This window comes from Sceloporus occidentalis, unplaced genomic scaffold, assembly GCF_023333645.1.
Source record: "Sceloporus occidentalis isolate IW3139 unplaced genomic scaffold, rSceOcc1.0.p SCAF_1, whole genome shotgun sequence".
Classification (NCBI taxonomy): Eukaryota; Metazoa; Chordata; class Lepidosauria; order Squamata; family Phrynosomatidae; genus Sceloporus; species Sceloporus occidentalis.
This window is the reverse complement of record NW_028316981.1, coordinates 208,706,965-208,732,844: the sequence shown is the minus strand read 5'-3', so window position 1 is coordinate 208,732,844 and position 25,880 is coordinate 208,706,965. Positions and strand designations below refer to the sequence as shown.

General features: G+C 41.0%; 1 protein-coding gene across 5 annotated transcripts in view; it reads right to left on the bottom strand.

Annotated features, from left to right (window-relative positions):
- PCGF3 (polycomb group ring finger 3) overlaps positions 1-25,601 on the bottom strand; it is an 81,768-nt gene extending 56,167 nt beyond the window's left edge. For 3 of the 5 annotated variants that reach the window (XM_089488709.1, XM_089488711.1, XM_089488712.1), the window contains exon 1: positions 25,333-25,599. The gene's annotated coding sequence lies outside the window, so the exon portion shown is untranslated. Of the gene's footprint in view, positions 1-25,332 lie in introns of all 5 variants that reach the window. The other 2 variants (XR_016272650.1, XM_089488714.1) reach the window with 1 other exon arrangement.
- Positions 25,602-25,880: the final 279 nt, after the last annotated feature.

Here is a 25,880-nt window from a genome sequence, read left to right as displayed (position 1 = left end):
TTTCAAATTGCATTTCATTTTGCGACAGGACATAAGTAATCTCAAAAAATCTGCAGTAGTAAAGTGAGTATAAAAGTAAAAAGACACAGATATTAGCTGAGATTGTATCCCTTTTCCAGCATCCTTAGCAAGAAGGGCAAGCCCACAGCAGAAGCAGCAAAGGAAAAACAAATAGTAATAAAAGTGAGAGCCAGTGTGGTGTAGTGACTTGAGTTTTGGACCATGACTCTTGAGACCAGAGTTCAAATCCCAGCTTAGCCATGGAAACTCACTGGATGACCTTGGGCAAGTCATATTCTCTCAGCCTCCGAGGATGGCAATGGCAAACCCACTCTGAAAAACATGCCAAGAAAGACCCCATGATAGGTTTGCCCTAAGTCATAAATGACTTGAAGGCACACAACCACCACCACCACCACAACAACAAGCAGCAGTGGTGACAGGAGACAGATGCAGCTTTGATGGCCTATTCCTTGAATGTCTGGGCTGGAGAGGGGTTGCCTTTGGAGCCGAGAGGCTCTGGGAAGGGTGGTTTGTGCCATCTGTGCCAGGACAGAGAATTGTCCAGATCACCTCTCCCATACTGTCTTGGCTCCAAGAACCTTCTCTCTGAAAGGCAAGAATAAGCAGCCCAAAACTGTTTGCTCTCCTCTCTTCTAGATACCATCCCTTTGCAAACATGGAATATATTTTTAAAAACTGTGCATGGAACAGACTATTACAGAAACAGTTTGCCATCATAAGATCCTGGTCACTGACTACTTTCAAAGAGCAAGCTATTTTGTGCCAGCTGGAGCCTTCAAACTGTCAAAAAGAGCTGTACATAATGCACACTGCAGTCACCTAATTTTAAAGTCATAAAGATGTGAAGGACTGCTGTTAGTCTGGCATCTGTAAGAAAAGACCCCAGCTTTCTCACCAAGTAGTTCCAGTAGAAAACATTCCTGGACATTACAACCTAGAAATCCAAGCTCAGCAATGAATTTCAGCAATACCCCAACCAAGGGACCATAACCTTTTGAAAGAATAGAGTCCTGATCCTCTCCAATTCAGATGACCTATTACTCATCAATAAGACAGCACTCCCTGGATTTATTCCTGCAGCTAATGGCTCAAACAAACTCTGCATTTGTGTTATGAAGGTGAAGGACGGAACAGCTGCAGCTCCAAAAGATTTCCATTTTAGCAATACCATCTATATCAAGTCTCCAGGCACTGCCACTGAGACTGACTAATTTGGGCCAGATGAAATGTAAAATTGGCACTGGACACTTCAGAAGGTAAGACTTCACGTGTACATTGGAAACAAAAAGAACAGAATGGCACCTTTTCATAAATATTTAAGTGCATTACTATTCACAAAGGTACATTTGTGCCTTAAGTGCATTACCACTCACAAAGATTACCATTCACAAAGGATTTGGGCACAGGTATACATTCTGTGAATGAAGCAGATGTGTACTTGGGCATCAATAGAAACCTTGATATCAGAGGCAGAAATAACATGGAAATAATAGGGATTCCTGCACCACAAAAAAAGAAGAGTAGTTTAACACGCTTCAGCAACTGTTCTGTTCAAAACTAAAAATATGCATATGTGAAAGTTTGCTAACCCTTGCACAGGTCAACAAAAACATTATGAACCACCTGAAAATGTCTTGCAAAATGCATCCAGGAATGATTTTTTGTTGTTGTTTTTCACCAGCCAGTATTTTTCTTATAAATTTCAGTGGCCAAACTTACAAGCCTATGTTTTTTAAAACATGCTGGCTGTAACAGGTGAAGCAGGCTTATCTACTCTTCTTCTCTCTCCATTTTGCTGTTCACACATGCTAGGCATATCTGCTGTTCTGGAAATATCTCCTGTTTACCTTGACTGTTTTAGGGATTTACACACAACTACAATGGGACTGGCTACAGTAAAATATTTCTTTTCAGCTCAAATTTTATAGTATTTTTTACTGCAGGCATGCTGCTGCAACCTGACACTGAAAATCTGTTTTTCTCCAGCCCTGCTTCACCATCCAGTGTCAATGCTGCTAAAAATCTTCCAGCTATAGTGAGGATGTGAAGGAATGGTGGTGAGCAGACATAAAAAGATTATGTAAAAAGGGGCTTCTTTGTAAAAGGCTTTGGTAACGGAATGTATGCCTGTAGTAGAGGAGAGTGTATTAAAGCTAAGCCCATTTACTATCTATAGGGCAAGAACCAGCAGGCCACATTAGGCTAAGGATGGTGGATTTATGACTAGATGAAAGAATACAGATGTTTTAGTGCATATTATATAAATGCAGAAGGGGACATCATATATATGCTTGATATACTGTATATCAAACCTTAACTGTACAAAGTGACACTAAGTGCAATAGCAGTGATCTGAGTAGATGAAGAGACTGCATGCAACAATGTCACATCTTGAGGGTGTCTTAATGAAGAGAGATGTTAGAAAAGGATATTCACTATGGTATGAAATTTTAAGATTAAATTAAATGTAAGACTGTTATGTAAGAAAATTATTTATTTATTCATTTTATCCAGCCTTTCTCCAAGTATGGGACCCAAAGTGGTTCATCAGTCAGTCATAATTTATTACGGTCGATAGACCCAAAACTTATACATTCAGTCAAAATATACATATCATCCAATTCCTCAAAATAAAATTGCCATAATAATACAAGAGTCACAGAAGTTGCTAAATGTAACTCTTTCTAGCTCAATGCTAGCTATCCCTTTATAGGTAGAATTTAAAGATATAGCCATGATAGTTTGCAGAATCAGTACGTAGAGAAATCTTGTAGCACCTATGAGGCTAACTGAAAGAAAGAAATTGGCAGCATGAGCTTTCATGGACTTCAGTCTACATTCTCAGATGCATTTGGTGGAGATAGTGGGTTCTAATCCTACTGCCTCAGAGAGAAATTTGACATTCAGGCATTTATCTTCTAGCAAGAATTTTACTTGATCTTCCATTGATCTTACTTAATACTGGATAGATTTTGGCTCGTCAGATCTGATTGTAAAGACTACAGTACAATAAAATATGTTGCACAGACTCTACTTCTGAGTTATTACATGGGCATCTTTTTTCGGTGTAAGGAACACCACCTTGCCTTAGCAAAAAAAAAAAAACAACCAATACTTGCCCCTAGAGACAGGCTCACCAAATAACCAGCAAAATGGAAATGGCCATCATAAAGTATGTGCATCGTACTGGAGAAACAAGAGACATAACTGGTTTATAGTAAACGTTAAAACAAAATAGTTTTTTAAGTTGTGGAATAAAGTATAAATATTCTGGATTTCTAAACTAATTTGAGCAAAAGCATCTTTTAAACATACAAGATTTGTGTAACTCCAGTTTCCCCGAACCAGGGACGTAGCTAGGATTTTAGGAAGGGGGGGGGGGTCCAGACTAAGTGCCACCAATATAATGGGGCTTGAGTGCGGCGGCGCAGCAGCACACACCATTCATTTTTCTAATGGAAGGGGGGGGTCTGGACCCCCAGAACCCCCCCCCCCCTTGGCTACGTCCCTGCCCGAACAGCAGCTCCTTGCTATGGCAAGAGCTATCAGCTGTGGTTTTGTCTTTTATTCAAAATTCTAGTGGGATGGATGTGGGGGGAAATAAGACCAGGGCGCCCAAAGTAACATGTGGTACCTCTAGCCTTGAAACAACTGATAAGGCCTGCTGCCACACTGCAGTTTGATACCGCTTTTAATGTCATGGCTCCATCCTATGAAATCCTAGGATCTGTAGTTTGCTGTGGCACCAGACCTCTGTGGCAGAGAAGGCTAAATATCTCACAAAACTACAAATCCCAGAACTCAATAGCATTAGGTCGTGGCAGTTAAAGCAGTATCAAACTGCATTAAATCTGCAGTGTAGTTGGAGCCATACTTGCCTACAAGTTTGCTGCAGAACCCTGAAGACAACTTAATCCAGGGGTTCCCAACCTTTTTGACTCGTGGATAGGGTTGCCATAAGTCAGGAGCTCCAAACTGGGACAAATGTAGGACAAGATTTACAAATGTAGGAAACATTTTTTTAAATGGAGGACACGCCAAAAAATAATGATTTTTTTTAAATGTTAATATAAATGCATGTTTCTTAGACATGGTCAAAATGGAGGATACTTTGTTATTTAATAACAAAAGTAAAATAAAATAAAATAACCAAGGCTGGGTTGAATATATTTAAAAATAAAAATAAAAACTTTTCCCTCCCCCTGGCCCAGAGGCCTATCCTCCTCCTTTGCCTCCTCCTCCTCCTCCTCTTACTCCTTTGCTGCCGCCGCCTCCTCTTACTCCTCCTTTGCCTCCTCCTCCTCCTCCTTTGCCTCCGCCTCCTCCTCCAAGGCTCCTGACACTGGCCAATGGCAGACTGGTGCTGGAAACTAGGCCAGCCCCTGCTCGTCTGTCATTGGCCAGAAGGCTAAGGAGGCGAGCGCTGCCCCTTAAGCCCCGCATGCGAGCATGCAAAAGGGGCGAGCACACGCTGCTGCTGGGGGGAGGTGGTGGAGGCGGAGGGCGGCGTGGCGCGGCCATGGAGGAGGAGGAGGAGGAGGTGGGTGGCCAGCCAGCCACGTTAGCGGCCGCGGTAATGGCCGCATGAGCGCACCCAGCCCGGAGGCTGGGCCCGGGTCAAAGGCCAGAATTGGGGGGGAACCGGGGCGGGGTGGGCAGGGCCCCCCCAAAGCGGGTTTGTCCTTGGGGCCACCGGGATATGGCATCCCTACTTGCGGAGTCCTTTTCAACGTGGCAAATTCAACTTGGCAAATTTCCATTCAGAATGTAGTTTCTAGTTTTCTTATTTTGAGTCTACTTTTTGTTTCTTATTCTTTAAGTTCATTCCATTTTTATTTCTTTCATTTTCCTGGAGCGGCCGCGGAGCACCTGGGAAGTGCACAAGGAGCCCTAAGGGCTCTTCGGAGCAGATGTTGGGAACCACTGACTTAGTCAAACAGGGGAACAGAACTAGAACTTACATGATGAACATGAAACACAAGAGGAAGAATTCAGACAAATATACAAAATGAAGTACAGCTCTAAAGAAAAAAATGGAAGGGGACAGAGTTCAATTAATTAGCCAGACAAGCAAGAGAAGTCTTTCAAATATGTCTGCTGCCTGTTATACCTCTTGGCTAGAATGCAGCTGAAACCCTCAATTAACTCCTGGCTATGGAGCTGCTGCTGGCTAAACACTTGTATGCCCTCAAGTCATTTCCAGCACATGGCAGCCTTAAGGTGAATCTATCATGGGGTTTTCCTGGCAATATTTGTACAGGTGAGTTTTGCCATTGCCTTCCCCTGAAGCTGAGAGCATGTGACTTGCACAAGGTGACTCAGTGGGTTTCATGGCCAACCTGGGAAACAAAGCATCATCTCCAGAGTCACAGTCCGACACTCAAAACACTACACCATACTGGAGGCCTACAGCTAAACACTGCATCAGGGCAGAAAGTAACTCTTCTCCTGTCTTCTCTGTGGCTGCATCCCGCACTGCAGAAATAATCCAGTTTGACACCACTTTAACTGCTATGGCTTAATGCTATGGAATTGTGGGATGTGTAGTTTTGTGAGACATTTAGCCTTCTGTCAGACAGCTCTGGTGCCACCACAAACTACAATTCCCAGGATTCCATAGCATTGAGCCGTGGCAGTTGAAGTGTATCAAACCAGGTTATTCCTGCAATGCAGATGCAACCTACGTATCTCTGCATATCTTTATCATCTCCTAGCTCTGTCTGCACAACATCCATCAACACCTCAATCTCTTCATCCACTTTCCCACTCAAAACATCCTTGGCAGTTGAAAGAAGGACACAAAACCAGTGTCCTTTGATCCCCTGTGGAAACTCATCTAAGATAAAGGAGGTTGCGATCCGAAGTTAAACTGAGTAAAAACACCATTTGAGGCAAGGCAAACCAAATTTCAATTATGTTTTTTTAAAAAAGTGTTTGAACCATTCTTCCCTCCAAATGTACAGTTAGCACAGCCATGACACGAAACGCCGATCACCCAATAAACAACTAAGACTCCCAGTAAAACACAACCAGTAAATTATGTTTTTCTCCAATTTAGTCCATTCAAGTACAGGTAGGCTAGTAAAAAAATCTATGTGTTTAACTAGCTTTATGGACCTATTTGCAAGTCTGTAGGGGGAATGCTCTAATTAGGCGAATGATTTCCTAATCACCGTGCTACTTCACTAAAACTGAGATAAGTAGGTTTCTTACATCTAGTCAGAAAATGTATAAAATCATGCCACTGAAATCACCAGAATGCAAGCCATGGGTATCAGGCTCCACAGCAGAAAAGACTAAAACCTGCTAATCTTTCTCATCTTATTCCTATGGAGTAAGAGAAATTTTGTACTTTCCATTCATTATTGATTTATCAACTTTTAAACTGATTTAAAATATATCTTTATGCATACAGTATACCGGCAAACCACCTCTGAATATTCTTTGCCAAAAAAAGACCCTGAGAAAAATGCATGGGGTTGCAGTAAGTCGATGGGTAAACTGAAGGCACATACACACACAAACTATTCCTAGCACAGCTCAGTTCTTTAAACTCTGTCTTCAGGTCATTACAATGCATTTAAAGAAAAATACAGTTGTCCCTCCATATTCGCTAGGGTTAGGGGAACAAGACCCCCCGTGAATATGGAAAAACCGCAAATAACAAAAACACTGTTTTTACCTGAGAGGACACCTCTCTAGGAATCTCTAGGTCCTCCAGTGCAACTCTGTGGTCAATGTCCAACATACACTGACCATAGAATGGCACTGGAGTAGCTACAAATGGTCTTTCAGTGCAACTTTTAGTTAAAGTTGACCACAAGAGTTGCACTGGAGGACCTAGACAGTCCTAGAGAGAACATATTAATGAAATCTGTGAATAATCAAATCTGCAAATATCAAAGCCGCAAATATGGAGGGATGACTGTATTCTGGAAGGAGAAAATTTGGGGAATCCAACTTTTTTTTTAATTATTCTGCTTTTTAATTTAGACTACTTTTGCTAGTTTATTTAGAATGATTTTTAAACAGGTCAGATTGGCAGTATAAAATGAATCCAATTTTTTTTAATGGACATAATCCTGAGAAAAGATAGAATCACTGTCCCACTTGCATTAACAGTTTTACAGAACCGTAGCATTAGTTACTTTTAGGTCACATTGATTTCAGTAGCAGAAAGTTAAATGCTGCTTAACTTGGCATCTGAAAGTTAACCCAATGTAATTTAAATCTAATTTAAAATATGCTTCTTATTTTAATTTTTACGAAGCACTTTCCAAACTATTTGTTGCACCCAGAATAAATCTAAAAAATAACAATATAAAAATTTTGAAAAAACAAAAAACTACTGATTTTCAGTTGGTCTGTCCTATAATCCTGACCAATGGAACAAAAAAACCTACCTCCTCCTCAACTCACCCCCAAGTGTGGGGCTCCAACCAACATAGGAACCCTTTGTTGTTTGTTGTTAGCTGCCCTTTGACTCTCTAGTACACTTGTCCCTCCACATTTGCGGCTTTGACTTTGCGGATTTGATTTTTCACAGATGTATGTCCAAACTAGGAATATCTAGGTCCTCCAGCACAACTCTATGCTCAACTTTAACCAAAAGCTACACTAAAGGACCCAGAGATTCCTAGAGAGAACACTCCACTAGGCATTTCTAGCTCCACCAGCTCAATTCTATGGTTACTGTCTGGCATATGTTGACCATAGAGTTGTTAGCACTACAATCTAGTGGAGCATCCAGGATTTAGTTTTGATTGCCTAACTTACTCCTTACTGGATGGTTCCATGCTAATAGACAAATCATTGTGCTGTTACAACAGCTCTTTTTTTCCCCCACTGAGGAAGGCGTGTAGTCGAAACACGTTTGGTTTTATTCTTTAATCTTTATTATATGTCCTCTGGAAGTGCATATATTTATGCCAATACATGCACTTTGATTATTGGACATTTTTATATTTTGTATGTCATTTGAGATATATAGTTTTCAGCCTTTTATATATATATTGGTAAAATCTGCACTTTATATTCTGTATGCAAATGGATATTGTATACTATTTATTGTTTTCATCTTCTGGTAAAGAGCACAACCTTGAATATATACAGTTTGCTTGAATGTCAGTGAATTACTGCTAATAATTTTTGAACCTTTTGAACACTTCAGATAATAAAACTTTTTCATGTATTTTTCTTTTGCCACTTTTCCCCTAGACCTTTTTGTTTTGCCATTTTGCCTTCAGTGAAGCCAAGGCTGCTTACCTTTTTGAAGGCTTCTGGTCACCAACCATACTGAAGATGTCAGAGTCAAACAGAGTAACATAGCACTGGGCCTGGCATAACTACAGAGGTTTGCCAAACAGTGACAAAGATCATGGTCTAGCGATGTCTATGCCACTAGGAAGTAGATGCTGATGAAGCATAAAGAAATAGCCTGCTGCTACCGTTGGCACGTGTCGCTTTAAAAACCAGACTTTTCCTTTTAAACCACTGCTGTTATTTATCTAGTTTTCCAAGATAAATAACAGCAGTGATTTAAAAGCAAAATTTAAATTTAATTTCTTTCTTTTTTAAAAAAGAAGATATTGAACATGTAGAATGACCCTGGTGTTTCAGCATAAAAAACAACAACCAGAGAACCTTTCACTGAACCATTCATTTTTACATGCACCCTACCTAATATTATCAAGTTAGTTCAAAATTGCAATGATATTCTGTTAATTTTATTGTTTCAGAACTTCACTGTTCTTGTGTTAAACCGTTCAAAGAACAGTTTGTTGTACTAGTAAAGTTAAAACTTTTTTTAAAAACCCACTTTGCATTATTTGATGGGAAAACTGATTAAATCTTTTTGACAAGTCAAGTGCCCTATATTTTACTTGGGAGAAAGGTCCTTCTAGAGCAGTGGTTCCAGGTCCAGGGTCGACTCAGCCTTGCATCCTTCCATAGGTTGCTAAAATCAGTACCCAGCTTGTTGGGGGCAATTAGCTTGTAAACCACTTAGGGAGTGCTTTGGTGCACTGATAAGCGGTATAGAAAGTGTACTTGCTACTGCTATGCTTTGGACTAAAGCTCCCAGAATTCCTGACTGCTAGCCAACCTGGGAGGAAAGCTGGGCGGTGGAGTAGTGGTGTCAAGACAGTTGGTGTCAACCGATGCGGGGGAAGCCTTTCCCTCCGCACTGGCCAGACTGCTGGCCCCTCAAGACCTCCAGGTTTCGTGAGGTAGCTGCTGCCACACAGGCCTCAAAGGTCACCACCTTGCCTTCCCCCAATGCCCTCTGAGTCCCAGGGACTCAGATGTCACCACCACACCCCCTCCATTCAGGGAGGTTGCATAAGGGAGATAGAGAATTCTGACTCTACAATGACAAAAAAAGGCATACACAAGCACAAGCTGGACTTATTCTTGAGTAATCCACTAACAGGATGCCAGCCTATATGCAGCAGGTGTTTTTGCTAGTGCACTTGACAAACTGTGCAGTGTGAACAATAGTAATTCATCCATAGAAAGCAATGTGCAAACACCTAAAAATCTTGTTAGAATCAGAGTTTCTATAGTGGCTCAATCGTTTAAGGATGCACATTTCGCACATTTCACAGGAATGCAGCAGAAAACACCAACACAACTAGACTATGACTGCAGTGTAAAATGCACTGTGCAGTCTTCAGAATGCTCCCTGCATTTACCCACAAACATGTGGTCATCTCATGCAAAACTCTCTTCCTGAATCCTCTCCCAACTATCACTACGAGTCATAATTTGAAAACCAGGAACCTGTCTTGTAAATGTGTACTTCCCTACCCCCCCTTACATCTGTGATCTCCCATCCTTTCACTTGTTTACACTTCAAAAATCTAAATCCTTTTTGCCAATCAACAAGCTTAAGATGGGGATGCTGGACAGGAGAGTCACATCCTTTCCCACACCCTAAACAAGATCAAACAAAACCTCATACACACACACTGCATGTTGATCAAAATTAACAGGTACAGTGCTCTGCATGCCAGGAAATATCCAACAGTTGAATTTCTAATTGCCCCATGGAGGCAATCTTTCTGAAGAGAAAGTGTGATAATGCAAAAGAGTGAGCAAGAACGCTCTTGGCCATTTTTACAAAACACAAAAGGCTTTCTTCCTGCTCATTATAGAAGACATATATAAGACTGCAGTCATAAAGCACACTACCTAGGGAGTAAGTCGACCAAACAAAGCTGGGCTTCCTTCTGTGTAGGCATGGACAAATCACACTGGAAGGTTTAGGACAAGAAACAACAACAAAATAGGTTTTTTGTCTTCTCTGCCTTTAAAGAGCTATCACAGAAAAACACATAACATGATGGCATCACACTGTGCATTTCTCCACATCCTCTCAACAATATTAGGTGCTTGGGGGCAGTCATGGGAGAAGGCATATATAACATGACGTGTTTCCACAAGTATGTAATACTGTGAAAGACAGGGAAAACTTGACACAGGGTTTATGTTTTTAGCAGTACTTCTATGTTTCTGATAACATCTAGTTCTCTTTCAAATCTACAACAAACTATTTCAGTTTTTCACCTCTCCCTTAATGCTGGGTGTTGCTACTTTCAGGTAACATATACTGGTTCAGAATCTGAGGAGGAGGAGATTCTGGCACTGGAATATTTTGCAAACATGATTTCTTAGCCTTTTCATAAACTAAATGCCTTGGTTCATGCTCTATCAATCCAGAATAATCTCTAGTATTAGTTGACTACCTAGCTAAGTAAATAAACTACATTAGCAGGAAATCTGAACACGTTTCATTCCCTGTGATGCTCTGAACTTTCGATCATTTCACACCTAATTAGGAATGTGTCAAAAACACTGAGATTAGAAGTGCTGTTGTGCAGAGTTACTGTTAGCACACCATTGTTATCAACTGCCAACTCAAATAAACAGTTGGAGCATTTAAGAAGATATTCACTGCATCCTGCAAATATTCTGCTAAAATATATCAAACGCCAATAGTACTCACTCTTTTCATAAATTGGCTAATTTAATTGGTTGTATAGATTTCTGACAGAGCCAGCAAAAAGAAATAGCAGAAACCAGAATCTTGTAAACTTTTACAACTCCCATCAGAGTAAAGGAAACTTCACCCTATCTACTAATGTAAAATTAGTAAGTTAATATTCAGTTCTGCAAGTAAAGAGCAAGGTTTCTGACAGATATTAGAAGTTCTCCTTCCCCAAATCTAGGACTGCCATTTGTCCTAGAAAATTTCAGATTGAAGGAATTTAAAAGATGTCCTGACTGGCTTGGCCAGTGAAGGCAGTAAATCCCAGATTTCTCCTTTGTTGCAGGCCAATGGGAAGATTAAAAACATGGTAGTGGCAATGAAGCAGCCTCCCCAAAGGCAGCATGTGCACGTGTCTACACCATCATTAGGAACAACAGGACTTCAGGTGAAGTCCCACTGTCCCTAATGGCAGTGCAGGCGCATGCAAGCACTGGCATTGGCAACAAACACAGGCTTGCTGTACACGGATGCTCAAATCTGCGGATGGCAAGTCCATGGATACTGAGGTACCACTATGCTGGTACTGAGGCTGAAACATTATGGGAGATAAGGTACAATGATTAATGTGTTGACTTTGCATAATCAGAATGCAAATTAATAATATGTATAATTATAATAATTTGTATAATATGTAAAATAGATGCATGGATATAAGAGACTGGATTATGGCAACCCTATCAACATCCAAGACTGAAGTGACAAGAGAAACTTTTCACCAACAGTCTATCTCACACAGCCCACAATTTATTTCATACCTGTAGCTAGGCTGGTCGCATTCAAATCAATATTAGCCCTGGAATTTTAGTACACATGATCTAGAATCCCACTGGTGTGTGGCCCATAAGTACGTTCCCCTATGGAAGCGATTGGACTTTTTTTTTTTAACATCTACATCCAGTTCAAAGTTCCAGAAGCAGAGTTGCACAAGCAAAGTCACTGCACATTCCTATGTCCATTCTCAGCCAATGTGTATTCGTCCACTTCTGCTGATATTGGTGGTTTGATCCCTTTAGTTGTGTATTCAACAATTAAAGGCAGGAATTGCATAGCACAATGTTCAACTCTGCATGCAGAGATTTATGGTATGTAATCACACTGTATAGTGTTCAAGACAAACAAATTGTTACAAAAATCTGAAAACACAAACCCATGCCAAAGAAGTATTCAACTAATGTGCCAAATGATTAACCTACTCCCAAACTAGCCAAAATGATTACTTGGCACATATGCAGATTGCCAAACTAGCAGTCCATAGTAGTGGGATAGCAGTAAGAGTCTGAATGGGAGTCATTTATACATACTTCTCTAGAAACGGGACATGAAGTGATCCCCAAGCATTTAAGACAGTTCAAGACCTCTCAAAAACTAAAGTTATACCGATTATTACAATTACAAAAGTGCAAAAATTGGTTCATACTACATTTAACAATTAAGACTTGACTCATTTGCTCATATCCAAAGATCAATATTGTAGCATAAAGAAAGCCAAGACATACAAGGAGAAAAATCCTTGTAGAAAAATCCTAGTAGAGTAAGACCAAAGCTACATGTTTCAGGGATCACAGAGTCTGAAAAATTTGAGAAATATACACAAAGATGAAGAAGCAAATGTTGCTCCCATTTGTTGTTCTTGTTGCACGCCTTCAAGTCATTTCTGACTTATGACAACCATAAGGCAAGCCTATCACAGTGTTTTCTTGGCAAGGTATGTTCAGAGGGGCCTTTGCCTTTCTCTGAAGCCAAGTGTGTGACTTGCCCAAGGCCAAATGGGGGTTTGAATTCAACACCCGATCTACTACATCACGCTGACTCTTATTCCAATATCCACAATTTTTCACCTGCAGCTGCCTCTCACCTGGCTATCATTCAGTTTATATAGCACTTGTCAGAGGAAAGCAGATAAGGGAAGAGTTAAGAGTTTTTCATACCTCCCACTTCTTATCTTCAAATCATATCTTCACCAGACCATTTTTCAGCTTTTTTGACAGAGAGCAGACTTTGGGCCTAGGTCTCCCCCATGACAGGGTTGCCTTAGGATCACCATAGGTTGGGAACAATTTGAAGGCACAAACAACAACGGCAAACTCCATGGATGTTCAGTTATGATCTCAGAGACCAGCCAGGTAAGAGGGTAGCTAGTGCAAAACCTCTTATTCATTCTCTGTCCAAAAACTAAGCAAGAATTGCATACAGGTTGAGTCTCCCTTATCTGGAATTCCAAAATCTGAAATACTCCTAAAACCACCATTATTTACATAGGTGGCTGAGATAGTGACACCTTTGCTTTCTGATGGTTCAATGTACACAAACTTTGTTTCATGCACAAAATTATTAATAATATTGTGTACTAAATTACCTTCAGGGTATGTCTAAAGTGTAAACAAAACATAAGTGAATTTAATGTTTAGACTTGGGTCCCATCTCCAAGATATCTCATTATGTACGTGCAAATATTCCACAATCTGGAAAAAAAATCTAAAACACTTTTGGTCCCAAGCATTTTTGTTAAGGGAGACTCAATCTGTATATTAAATAGATAAGGCAGAAATCAAAGAATATTTAAATGGAAGCTTTTCCTAGAATTTATAATCAGATATTATGGAACACTGGTGGCCCAAAAGAATGGTATACAAATTTTAGTGAACTAAATTTACAATGCAAAGGCACATAAAATAGTTTACAAACTCCTTGTAAGCTGCTTGGAGAGAAGCTGTGATCTTCAAGCATCAAATATTTCAGAACAACACACTATGAGTTTCTGCTTTCTAAAATTACACATACAATCCACATAAAATCAATTCACTATCTTCTTAAAACAAATTAATTATCTACTTAAGCAATTTATACCTAACATTTCAAACAAAACTCTTTCTAATTTGGAGTTTTGATTTGTGTGTTTAATGATACAATGCATAGGTTTAAAGCTATATACAGTTCAGCTTTCAATGTGCACAGAAAGACATTGAATTTCAGTAAAGACTGCGATTTCAACAGCCAGGTTTGCATCTACCAAAAAAATGAAAGTCTTGCAAAGCTTTACTGGCCATGGCCACAGAGAACAAACACCACCACCAGTAATTTTTCTGCAAGAGAAGTACACTAAGGGTATTCCTGCTTTGTTCAGGAGAATTATCAATATCCCAAGAGCAATGCAATTTATCTCACACTAGGCCTACACATGTATTACACAGATACCATTTCCATGGCTCATGCACAACACAGACCAGTTCCCTACATCTGTCAGATCTAAGTTAAAGCCACATAATTACACATCACCATTTGCTCTCAGACATGCTCACTGGAAGCACTGCATATTCAGGTTAGTCATACTGTTTCCTTTAACAGCTGATGATGAAAACTCGGATAATTTGGATGCTTACAATATCAGCTAATGAGTGAAACATGCTCATTCCTATCTGTCATAGTTCAGCAAGAACTGAACCAAGCTCTCTATGGAGGACAACCACATTTCCCAAGGTTAGAATTAAGAAATCCAAAAACCAAGGTTACACAGTTCCAAAGACAATGCCATCCATATCTGGTGGAGCATAAGGGCACATCATCAACCAGTATCACTTCAAACAGTAATACTCACACCATAATGGAGCTCAAAAACAGCCGACTGCTTGCCAGATATGAAGTTCATATGGGCTATATTTTAATGATGTGCTCACTTGTATCCCATTGTATCCCACTTGTAACCCCAAAAAGTGCTTTGTTTGCACAATTAGAGCTTGTACAGTTTGAAAAGATGGTGGCAATTAATAGATACATAAGAAAAATTCACAAAGTTGTCACTTGCATGTAGATAAACTGTCTAAAAATGCACATTACAATCTATAGGACGTTTACTTTAGAAAACCACTTGCATATGTTAAATTAATGGTTATTTTTTTTAAAAAAATACCATTCATGCTTGTAAAGAATGGCTCAAACTGAATAATGCACTTAAAATATTCATACACCTCTACCTTCAGCAATCTTATCTTGAGAAATGAAATGCCTAATTATGTGGCACTCATGCATTTTTTTCAAGGATAAAAGAGTAGTTTGCTTCAGTTCTGAATTAAGTATCACTGCTATCAAGTGCAGCCCTGAAGACACATAGGATGTTCTGTTTAGTTACCAAGCCACCTGTTGGTATGAACCTCTGCATATGCAGATTTGACAATCTACTCACCCACAAGGAATGTTCCTGATCCCAGGTGTGGTTATTTGCAAGGCTGGGATGTTAAAAGTGGTTCCAAAAGAAAAACAACCTTTTTTTGCATTTTTTTAGTACAGGTATGTAATTTTACAAGTGAAACCATATCAGCTGCTACTTTTCTAAAGGGGATGCCCTGGAAGAGGATAACTGAGAATGCATAGATCAGCATGAAGGTGGCTATGCTTTTCTGTCACACAGAGGAAGGCAGCTCTTTTCAAGAACGGGAAGAAGATTAATACAGAATTGAGTCTTTCAGTAAACAACCACAAGCATTGTGTTATAAAGCATTGACTTGGAATCAGTAGCTTAGGATGGCTTACTATGAATCCTTTCCACCTCTGGATATTATTATGTACACGCAGTACATGTCAGCAGACTATGGCTGGCATTCAGTATTGCCGTTACAGATTCGTAAACTAGACCTATGGATCTGTAACTGATCTATATTCACTATGACTACATAGTCTTACTGTGAACCTATGTAAATGCTGTGCAAGTCCACCTTAAGAAGCTAGCAACAGATGGGACAAAAGAAGTCCATTCAGCTAGCAATCAGGGCACAAAGAGGAGAATATTTCCACCCTTTAACATTAGTGAGTGAGGCTGCAACCATGAGAAGCAGGACTTCTGTCACAAGTCCTTGTCACTCACTGGTAGGAAAGGGATGGAAACGTTGTCCTCCTTGCACCAGTTGATGGTCTTCAGGCAGGCGTCAGGCCAGGAGACATTATTTAGTTGCATCTCCTTAACCAGATAGCTATTCTAGGACTCCAGCATACGTCTACCTACTTGAAGACTAGTTGTGGCAACAGTTTCCACTTCACAATCCTTTTACTCGCAACTCCCATTGCTGGCTCAAATGTGCACACTAATACAAGTGCCTCCAATTTTTATTTTATCCAACATCAGCAAACTGAACTTCATTCAAGTATTAGCAATACCTAAAAGATTGAGAATTTACATGCATCTGAACTTCGCAGCTTTTAAGTACAGCAATGTGAGCCACTCAGCATGAAAGTTCTATCTTCCAACATGGTGCAAAAGTCTGATATTTTCACATGCATTTCATTCAAAAATGGGAATCATGGGGCCCTCCAGATGTTGTTGAAAAGTGATTCTCAGCATTCATCACCACTGGCTATGCTGGGAGTTGTGGTTTTGCAACATCTGGAGGGACATTTAATGCACACCAAAGTAATTGCTCTAATGGTTTCACCTTTGGTAAATTCTATAGCTTTCGCTAAGAATTAGTTTGATCACAATATCTTTTTGAGAAAAAAACGGAGACAGAGCAACAGCAAGACTTAATCTGAAGCTCACTAGAACAGTGGCTAGTTTTCCTTTTTTTTAATCTCTGAGCCCATCGGTATCTAGTAAAAAAATGCTAGCTGCTGATCTCAAGTTTACAAACCAACACACATCATTATGGAATTTTAAGTGTCTTTTTAAAGTTAAAACATACATAGTGTACTCAGTATTCACAGCTGATGTTATGTTTTTCAATCCCCCAAACTCAATGTGATCCCATTTGTAGAAAGGCTGGAACAGACCACTGGGATTTATGGCACTATCGGACAGGAAAACCTATACAGGTTTTTCTTAGGACAATCTATACAAAAATCCATTTAATTCATGTGTGAGTGTGTGTGTGTGCGTGCGCGCATGCACACCTTCAAGTCCTCTGTCAACTTATGGTGATCTTGTGAATTTTATTGGGTTTTCTTTTGAAGGAATTTGCATGTGGTTTTGTCAGTTCTTCCCTTTGAAAGACAGTCTATACCACCTGCTATTCATTGCCGATCTGCCATCCAATTAATAACCAGAGGTGACCCTGCTTAGCTTCGAGGATCAGACAAGATCTAGTATCTTTAGGATATTTAGGCCTAATTATGAATATATACATTAATAAAAATAAAAAGAGCCGAGGTTGGGGCCTATACTTCTGCTAGCTCACCAGATTATTAAACAAAACTACCCCAAGATACCAGGGACAGGGACTAGAGCACAGAAGTGGCACCACCTCATATAGGTACTTTGCTCTTGACTTTGGGTATATTGCTGTAAAAGCTGTCAATACACAGACGTGCCAAGAGATTCAAGGTCTCTATAATCAGGGCAATCCGACATTTCCAGGGCACAGGATGCAGCATGAGCATACTTCACTCTGTGCTTCTTCACAGATAATTCTGGAGAGAAGTGAATTGCGGGGTGCCACTAGCTTTTCTGGGCCCATTGCTATTCAACATCTTTATCAATGACTTGGATGATGGAATCAGGGACATACTTATCAAATCTGCAGGTGACATTAAATTGGGAGGGGTAGCCAATACCCGTGAGGAAGGATCAGACTTCAAAATGACCTTAACAGATTAGAGCTGGGCCAGAATTAACAAACTGAATTTCAACAGGGAGAAATGCAAGGTACTGTACTACACTTGAAATGAAATGCACAAATCATAGCATGGGTGTAACCTGACTTGACAACAGTACATGCAAAAGGGATCTAGGAATCATAGTAGACCACAAGCTAAACATGAGTCAACAGTTAATCTTTAAAAAGCCAATATGACCCTAAGACTACATAGGAGTATAGCATCTAGATCGAGGGAAGTAATAGTGCCACTCTATTCTGCTTTGGTCAGACCTCATCTGAAATACTGTGTACAGTTCTGGGCACCACAATTCAAGGGATCTATTGATACGCTGAAGTGTGTTCAGAGAAGGGCAACCAAAATGGTGAAAGGTTTGGAAACCATGTGCCATAAAGAGCAGTTTAGGGAGCTGGGTATGTTTAACCTGGGGAGGAGGAGACTAACCTTTCCTAAAACAGAATCAACCACCCATGTTAATTAGGGCCCCCCTCATTATTGCCCATTATTGCCATATTGCTGTCTCCTCCTGCCCAGCTGTTTTAACTGATGTTATTCCAGTTAAATGTTTTTATTGTTATTATTTTGTATTGATGGGAGGGAGGGTAGAAGGGTGGGGGTTTTCAGGGACTGTTTCCTTATTTATTTTTATTTTATTTTTTGTGACTTTGTATTTGAAATTTTCTTTGCTGTTACCCGCCTTAATCCTCAAACAGGAGAGGCAGGATACAAATAACAATTTATTATTATTATTATTATTATTATTATTATTATTATTATTATTAAAAGGTGACATAATATCCATTTTTAAATATTTGAAGAATGTCATACTGAGGATGAAGCAAGCTTGTTTCCTGCAGTTCTACAGAATAGGGCCCAGAGCAATGGATATAAACTACAGGAGAAGACATTCCACCTAAACTTTAGGGAAACCTTCCTGATGATGGTAAGAGTTGTTCAACATTGGAAAATACCTCAGAGTGTGGAGGAGTCTCCTTTGGAGGTGTATAAACAGAGGCTGGATGGCCAGCTGTCAAGAATGCTTTGATTGTGTCTTCCTGCATGGCAGAATGGGGTTGAACTGGATGGTCCTTGTTGTCTCTTCCAACTTTATAATTCTATGACTCTATGTGTGAATGTATGTATACACATGTATATATACAACCATATATACAATGAGATCAGCTTCACAGCAGCCAAGATTTTTGCATGACTGCCCCAACCCAAGACCAAAGTACTGGATGGAACTATACTATTGAATTTCTTAATGCATATGCAGCATGCTTATTTCAGGATCCTTTTGCCTTTGGTCTAACAGTCTAGGGAACAGGCAGGACTGCAGACTTGATTCTATGCATGTATATTAGTTTTATGCTGCCTCATATTTAGACATGTATGTTAAATTTATGGTACTTCGTGTTTTGTTTTGTTTTAAATTAAACTGAACTTTAATATCTGGATATTCTGGGACGATGACAACAATTGTACTTTGCTGAGTGACAGACAATCATTTTGCATTTACAATTACAGCATTTTAAAACCAAAGCTTCATTTACATCGAATTATAATACATTCAGAAGTGGCCAAGAACTTGATATAAAGTATTCTCAAGGGGAATGACCAGAGGAAGCTGAAATGTATATCAATGCATTTTCTTTTATTTGGAATGCTTCACATATTAAGCGCTCATTTTTAGAAAAACTTCACAAAAACTCCAAATATAATTATACATTTCCTCACAACTCATGCAAATGTGTTACAAAGTTTGCCTTAACTTTAAACACAAGAATCAGTTATGCATCTGAGGAAGTAGACTTTAGTCTACAGAAGCTCATGCTGCCAGCGTCTTCCTTTTAGTTAGTCTCAAAGGTGCTACACTATCTCTCTACATAAGGAACCAAAGATATGGTCTTCCCACCTGAAGCCTGAAATGACATCAACCACAGTTCTACCACTTCATTCCACATACTGTGTAGGTCAACTCTTATTCATCAGGGAGCATTCAAGCATCACTTCCCACTATTACCAGCAGCCTGAAGTGACAGAAATCCACAAAAGTTTTTCAAGATGGGATTGTTCGGCAAGGCAGTGATAAGATTATCTGTTGGAAGGAGGTAAAAATGAGATACTTAAGAGTAAAATGGGAAAAGGGTGTTATTAACAGCAGAGCTGGTAAGGGTTTTATCTTAATTTTATCTGTTTATTTGCACACACATACACACTATTTGTATTGTGAGCACCTGAGAAACAACGTAATTATATAATGTATACTATTACAGTGTAATTTTAAATATGCAATTACTGGAGTGTTGCTCATTCTGAATTTTAGGGATAAAGCGGGCAATAAATGGGGTTAATTATTTCCTGAAAGCAAAACAGCACTTTAATATTTGTATTCAAGCTAAACCCCTTTTTGATTCAACATCACAGTATTCTCATACTGAACAAGACTGCTTCATTAAAAAAAGGATGCCCCTGAATTCCAATCCTATAAACAAAGAAGCAAGCAAACAGCTCCATTATTTGGGACAAGGATAGCTACGCTGGGCAATACTTCAATTGAGGTGTGGTATTGGGCCATTTGTACTGGCCACCCCAAGAGACTGTGCCAGAAGGGCAACATAACATGGGCAATATATGTACAATTTGCTCCAAGAGATTCCCTAGTGCCTGCCTATAAATGCCTTTCTCAGACAAAATTCAGACAGAACTAAACTGTGGTAGAGATGGGATGGTTTTCAACATTAGGAAAACCTCAGTTATGCAGCACAATGCCCACCAATTGACTACCACACAGGCCCCTATATCTGAAAAGGACCAAGTACCTGAACTGGGACTGACTGTAATGGGAACTCAGCTGGCATAAAGCATTACAGAACCAAACTGCCTCACTCCCTTCACCAATGATGGATGTCTCTATGGCTGCTACTCTCTGCACTGACCCAAGCTACACAGCACTCAAACACCTATGCAACAATGAGAAACAGCATGCCAATCAGATTTTAAAGTATGCATGTGCTTAAAACTTATAATTTAGTTTTGCAAACTAAGGATATAATTTATTTATTTATTAAAAAACCTTCCTATGACCTAGTCACAGTGCCCAAGTAGGACTTCCTTGTAGAATATATGGTAGTGTTCAGCCTTCTTTCAAAGCATATTGCATTCATCTCCAAGCACACAAAGGGTACCTGAAAATGAAGTTAGCGAAAGACTTGCAATGCTGTGTCAAAGGCATTTTCACACTACAGTACTGAGACCTAAGCAATGAAGTTTGACTTTTTGAGCTCCTTGGTTAAATCTAGTCAGAAAAGAACTTCAAAGGCCATCTCTTTTATCAGACAGGGAGCCCAACTGGATTATTAGTACAGTACATACACATCTAGATCAGGAGTCTTGGTTTTCTACAGTCTTATCAGAAGCTCCTCAATCACAAGAGGACTTAGGATGGATCGACTTGTTCGAAAGACAGCTCAATGACAACTGCCAATCTTCCCCTGGCAGGCACCAATCTATCGAAGTGTCCCAAGGAGTATTCTCACTGTGTGTGATGGAGCCCAGCAGGACAACCTGACCAGTGCTTCACATGAGGTAATTTAGGGCCTGAACAGACAGGCCAAAATAAAGCTGCTTTGGGTCACTTTGGAGGTATGCTGTTTAAATGACACATGCATCTTAAGAGGCCAGAAGCTGCACCAAAGCTGTGCTACAGTCCTTAGGACTGGAGTGTGACTTTGGTGCAGCTTCTGGCCTCTTAAGACGCATACTTTATTTAAACAGCATACCTCCAAAGTGATCCGAAGCAGCTTTATTTTGGCCTGTTTGTTCGAGCCCTTAGTGCCCTGAGCCATGTTTAAATATGGCCCAGAGTCCTTTGAAATGTATAGAAGAGCCAGTAGACAGAGTAAAAACTTTGAAAAATCCTCAGCTGGGCCATTTCTTACATCACTGCAATACAGATGTGACAAATCCAGTTGCAAGGCTGTATCTGACACTTTCTAGCAAACTGCACTTAAGACCACATTACAAGAGTGTAAGAAATTATGTCAAAGACCACTTCACAACACCTAAAAGAAACAAACACATGTTTCTGTAGCGTGTATCTGTGTTCTCCACACCTGTATACTTAGTCACCTCTGAGATTATGGGGTAATGACAAACATATGCCAAATTTACAACCTATTCGCTTTTTCTGTGGGAAGTGGCAATTAGTGTGTGCAAGTAGAGTAACATTATTATTCTAATGGTAATATTAGCCTATGAGTAACAAAAACAATATCTATTGTTAAGTTCTATTGTATGGCAAATCTCTTAGCCAAGGAGCTCATTACAAGTTAGAAACAACATAAAACTTGCAAATCAGGAAAGCCAGAATTGAAGCTACTAAGAGAAGCTTGTCATGACACTACTAAGGGTAAGATTTATTTATAAAAGTGTTCCTTTTCTTAGGATGCCAAGCTTCATATTGCTGCTTATCACTGAAATCTGTATTTAAGTCAATACACAAGTCAATATGTATGTTTAATTTTGATGTATTGACTTAAAAACACAGATCTCAAGGAGAAGCAGCATCATAAAGCTTGCCACCTACACAAAAAGGAAAATATTTAAAAACAGATCTTATTCTTTGTAGCTTCTTAACAAAGTGAACTTTTTCATGCAACAGTACTCTTATAAAATATAAAAAAATATTTTGGAGCTTAAATATCAATGCTTATAAGAGGATTTGGAACTGCATTTATCTGGAGCGTATGAAGTTCAGCGTGTTCTTGTAATTAGCCATAAAAACATGTGTATTTATCACAACAATACAAAAATTTAAATGCCAACATAAAGTGATTTTTGCATTTCAAGAATGCATTGAAAAGTGTGTTTCTCCAGCAATTACGTCCCATAACTAGATGCTAGAAGTTTTCCAGTTCGCAACATGCTACTCTCATTTAAACCATGTTGGCACCACACTAACTTTACTTTTTTTACAAAACACTCATCTTGGAAAAAGCAAAACCACTTCTGAAGCAAAGTTCATTAGGTATTGATAGTTCTTCTCACCTATGGGTTGTATCACCTTCTCTCATGCCTCCCTCTCTCTCTTTCACTACCACAGGCAAAAGAAATGTTAAAAAATAAGCCCACTATAGGAGAGCATTGAGCTAACTGTTAGAAATGAGCTTTCTTTCATGGTCAATCCAACAGCCATTCTGAGAATTATAAACTCCTGAACTACACAACTCACAACATTACTTCCACAGAAACAAGTTCACTCGCATAGACACCTGAGGCCATGAACACTTTTAAACCCCCATGGCTTCAACATAGGCAAAGCTGCAAGCTAGTTACTGCCACTACTGAGCCAGGACTTCTGCAAAAAGACTCACAATTATGCAACAACATTCACTTATGTATGGCCTGGCAGGACTCCCCCACTCCTCCCAATGAAGCACACATGTTTTTTTTCTTCCCTTGACGTATAGAAACCCAACTGCCAGGCTCACAAACTAAACCGTCCAGGCAATGGGCACAGCCACACCAAGGAGGTGAACAACCCCTTAGTCACTCACCCCTGCAAAAACTCACCCTTTCTCATAACTTGGGGGTGAGGAGGTGGGGCGAGACAGCATGAAATTATAGGGTTTTTTAAATGCAAGGTAGGAGTCTTTTCCAGAGTATGAGGAGGAGGGAGAAATAGGGCTTCTGGAAGAGAGAGGCATCCTAAATTCTTGAGGGGGAGGAGGGGAAGAGATTTACTAGGGGGAAGAAGGACTGGAAAAGGGAAGGGGTGGGAGAAATCAAAAGGTAATATTTGGGAGAAGGGGCTATACCATGAGTGGGGGGTATACATGTGGGGAAAGTCTTGCCATCTGAATGGGGGGGATTCTTCCCATTTGAAGAGAGGGTTGTCTTCTCATCTGAAGGTGGGGGGTCTTCCCATCAGAATGGGGGGGGGGAGTCTTCATATCTAAAGGGGTCAAACTCTTAACATCTGAAGGAGGGAAAGTCTTCATCTCTAAAGGGGTAAGTCTAAAGGGGGGAGGGCTAAAGAGGTCAGTTTTTTACCTCTAAAGGGGGAAAAGCCTTCCCATCTATAGGGGGAAAGTCTTCTCATCTCAAGGGGTCAAAGTGTCAACTTCTGAAAGTGTTCCCATCTAAAGGGGGCAAAAGTCACCACATATGAAGGGTGGAAAGTCTTCCTATCTTAAGGGGGAAAGTCTTCCCATTTGAAGGGGGGAAAGTCTCAACATCTAAAAAGGGGAATCCTCCCATCTGAAGGGGGAAAGTCTTCACATCTGGAAGGGGAGGTAAGTCTCAACATCTGAAAGGGGGCAAAAGTCTCCACAACTGGAGGGGGAAGTCTTCCCATCTGAAAGGGGGAAAGTCTACACATTTAAGGATTGGACATTCTTCCCATCTAAAGGTGTCAAAGTCTTCACATCTGAAGGAGGAAAGTCTTCCCATCTCAAGTGGGGCTGAAAGGGGGGGCAAAAGTCTCCACATATAAAGGGGGGGAAGCTTCTAGACATGAAGGGTGAAAAGTCTTCCAACCTTAAGGGGGAAAGTCTGAAGGGAAGAACAGTCTTCCCATTTGAAGGGGGGAAATCTCAACATCTAAAGGGAGAATCTTCCCATTTAAAGGGGGCAAGTCCTCCCATCTAAAGGGGAGAAAATCTTAACATCTAAAGAAGGGGGAAGTCTTCACATTTATAGAGGGGGGAAAACTGAACATCTAAAGGGGGCAAAAGTCTACACATATTAAAAGGGGGGGGGAGTCTTCCCATCTTAAGGTCTTTACCACTGAAGGGAATAAAGTCTTCACATTTGAAGGGGGGGAGTCTCTGAATGGGGGCAAAAGTCTTCCCATCTAAAGGGGAGAATGTCTTCACCTCTGAAGGAAGGAGAGAAGTCTTCCTATTTGAAGAAGGGGAATCTTAACATCTAAAGGGGGGCAAAAGTCTTCCCATCTCAATTGGCAAAGTCTCAACAACTGAAAGGAGGCAAAGGTCTTCCCATTTGAAGGGGGAATGGTCTCAACATCTCAAGGGGGGGGGGATTTTCCCATCTCTGCACATGAAGGGTGAAAAGTCTTCCCATCTGAAGTGGGGGAGAAAGTCTTAACATCTAAAGGAAGGGGGGAGGGAAATCTTAACATTTAAAGGGGGGAAGTCTCCTGACCTCAAAGGGGGGAGGAGACCACCCCTTTTTACCTGGAGAAGACTGCTCCCTTGCAGCAGTCACAGAAAGTTAGAGAGAGAGAGAGAGAGAAAGAGAGACCCCCACAAGTCCACCCCATACACCCCCTTCAAACCAACCTCCCCCCCCAAAAAAAAACAATTGCAAATGCCACCCAAGATGTGTGGGGTGGGGAAGGGGAGGAGAGGAGAGGAGGGGGTCCCACCCTGCCACACATCCACCTGAGCCCCTTCCCCATAGATAGCCCCACACACACACACACACACATACACTCCCCTCTCCCCACAGACCCCCCACAACCCACACAGACCCACACTCACAGTGCCACCAAGTCATGGAAAAGGGCTCCTCCTCACCACCTCCTCCTTCCTCTTCCACCAGGGCCAGCCCCCTCTTGGCCCACAGTGGGGCCCTCTGTGGTGGGTCTGAATGGAAGGAAGGGAAGGAGGAAGGGAGGAAAGGAAGGAAGGAAGGAAGAAGAAGAAGACACTGACCTGGCTGGGAAGGAGGAGGAAGAGGAGGAGGAGGAAGCAGCAGCAGCAGCAACGAGGAAGGCGCCAGCCACGAGGGTGTTGGGGTTGGTGCTGGTTATTTTTGGGGGGGAGCCTAGTCCCCTTCAGGCTCCACTAGAAAAGAAGGTGAAGGGGTTGTTCCAGAAGGGATCCAGGAGGAGGTGAAGAGGAAAGGAGGAGGAGGAGGAGGAGGAGGAAAAGAGGGGGGCGCTGGAATTATTCCTGTCGGGAGTTAGTACAACAAAGAGGCGGAAATAGCCGAGCGGAGCCGAGCGAGGCCGAGCCCGGAGCATGCGCGCTGAGGCCCAGCCGAAGGGGCGCGCGCGCGCCCTCACTGCCTCCTTCGCGCGCGCGCGCGCGCGCGCCCGCTCTCTCTCTCCATTCCATTCGCCCCCCCCTCCTCCTCCTCCTCCTCCCCCCACCACAATGATAGTTGGAGGTTTAAATGGGATTGAGGGGGAGGGAGGGAGAGGGGCTCAGAGGCAACTGCCACCAGCTGAGGGAGGGAGGCAGGCCTCAGAGTAGAGGGG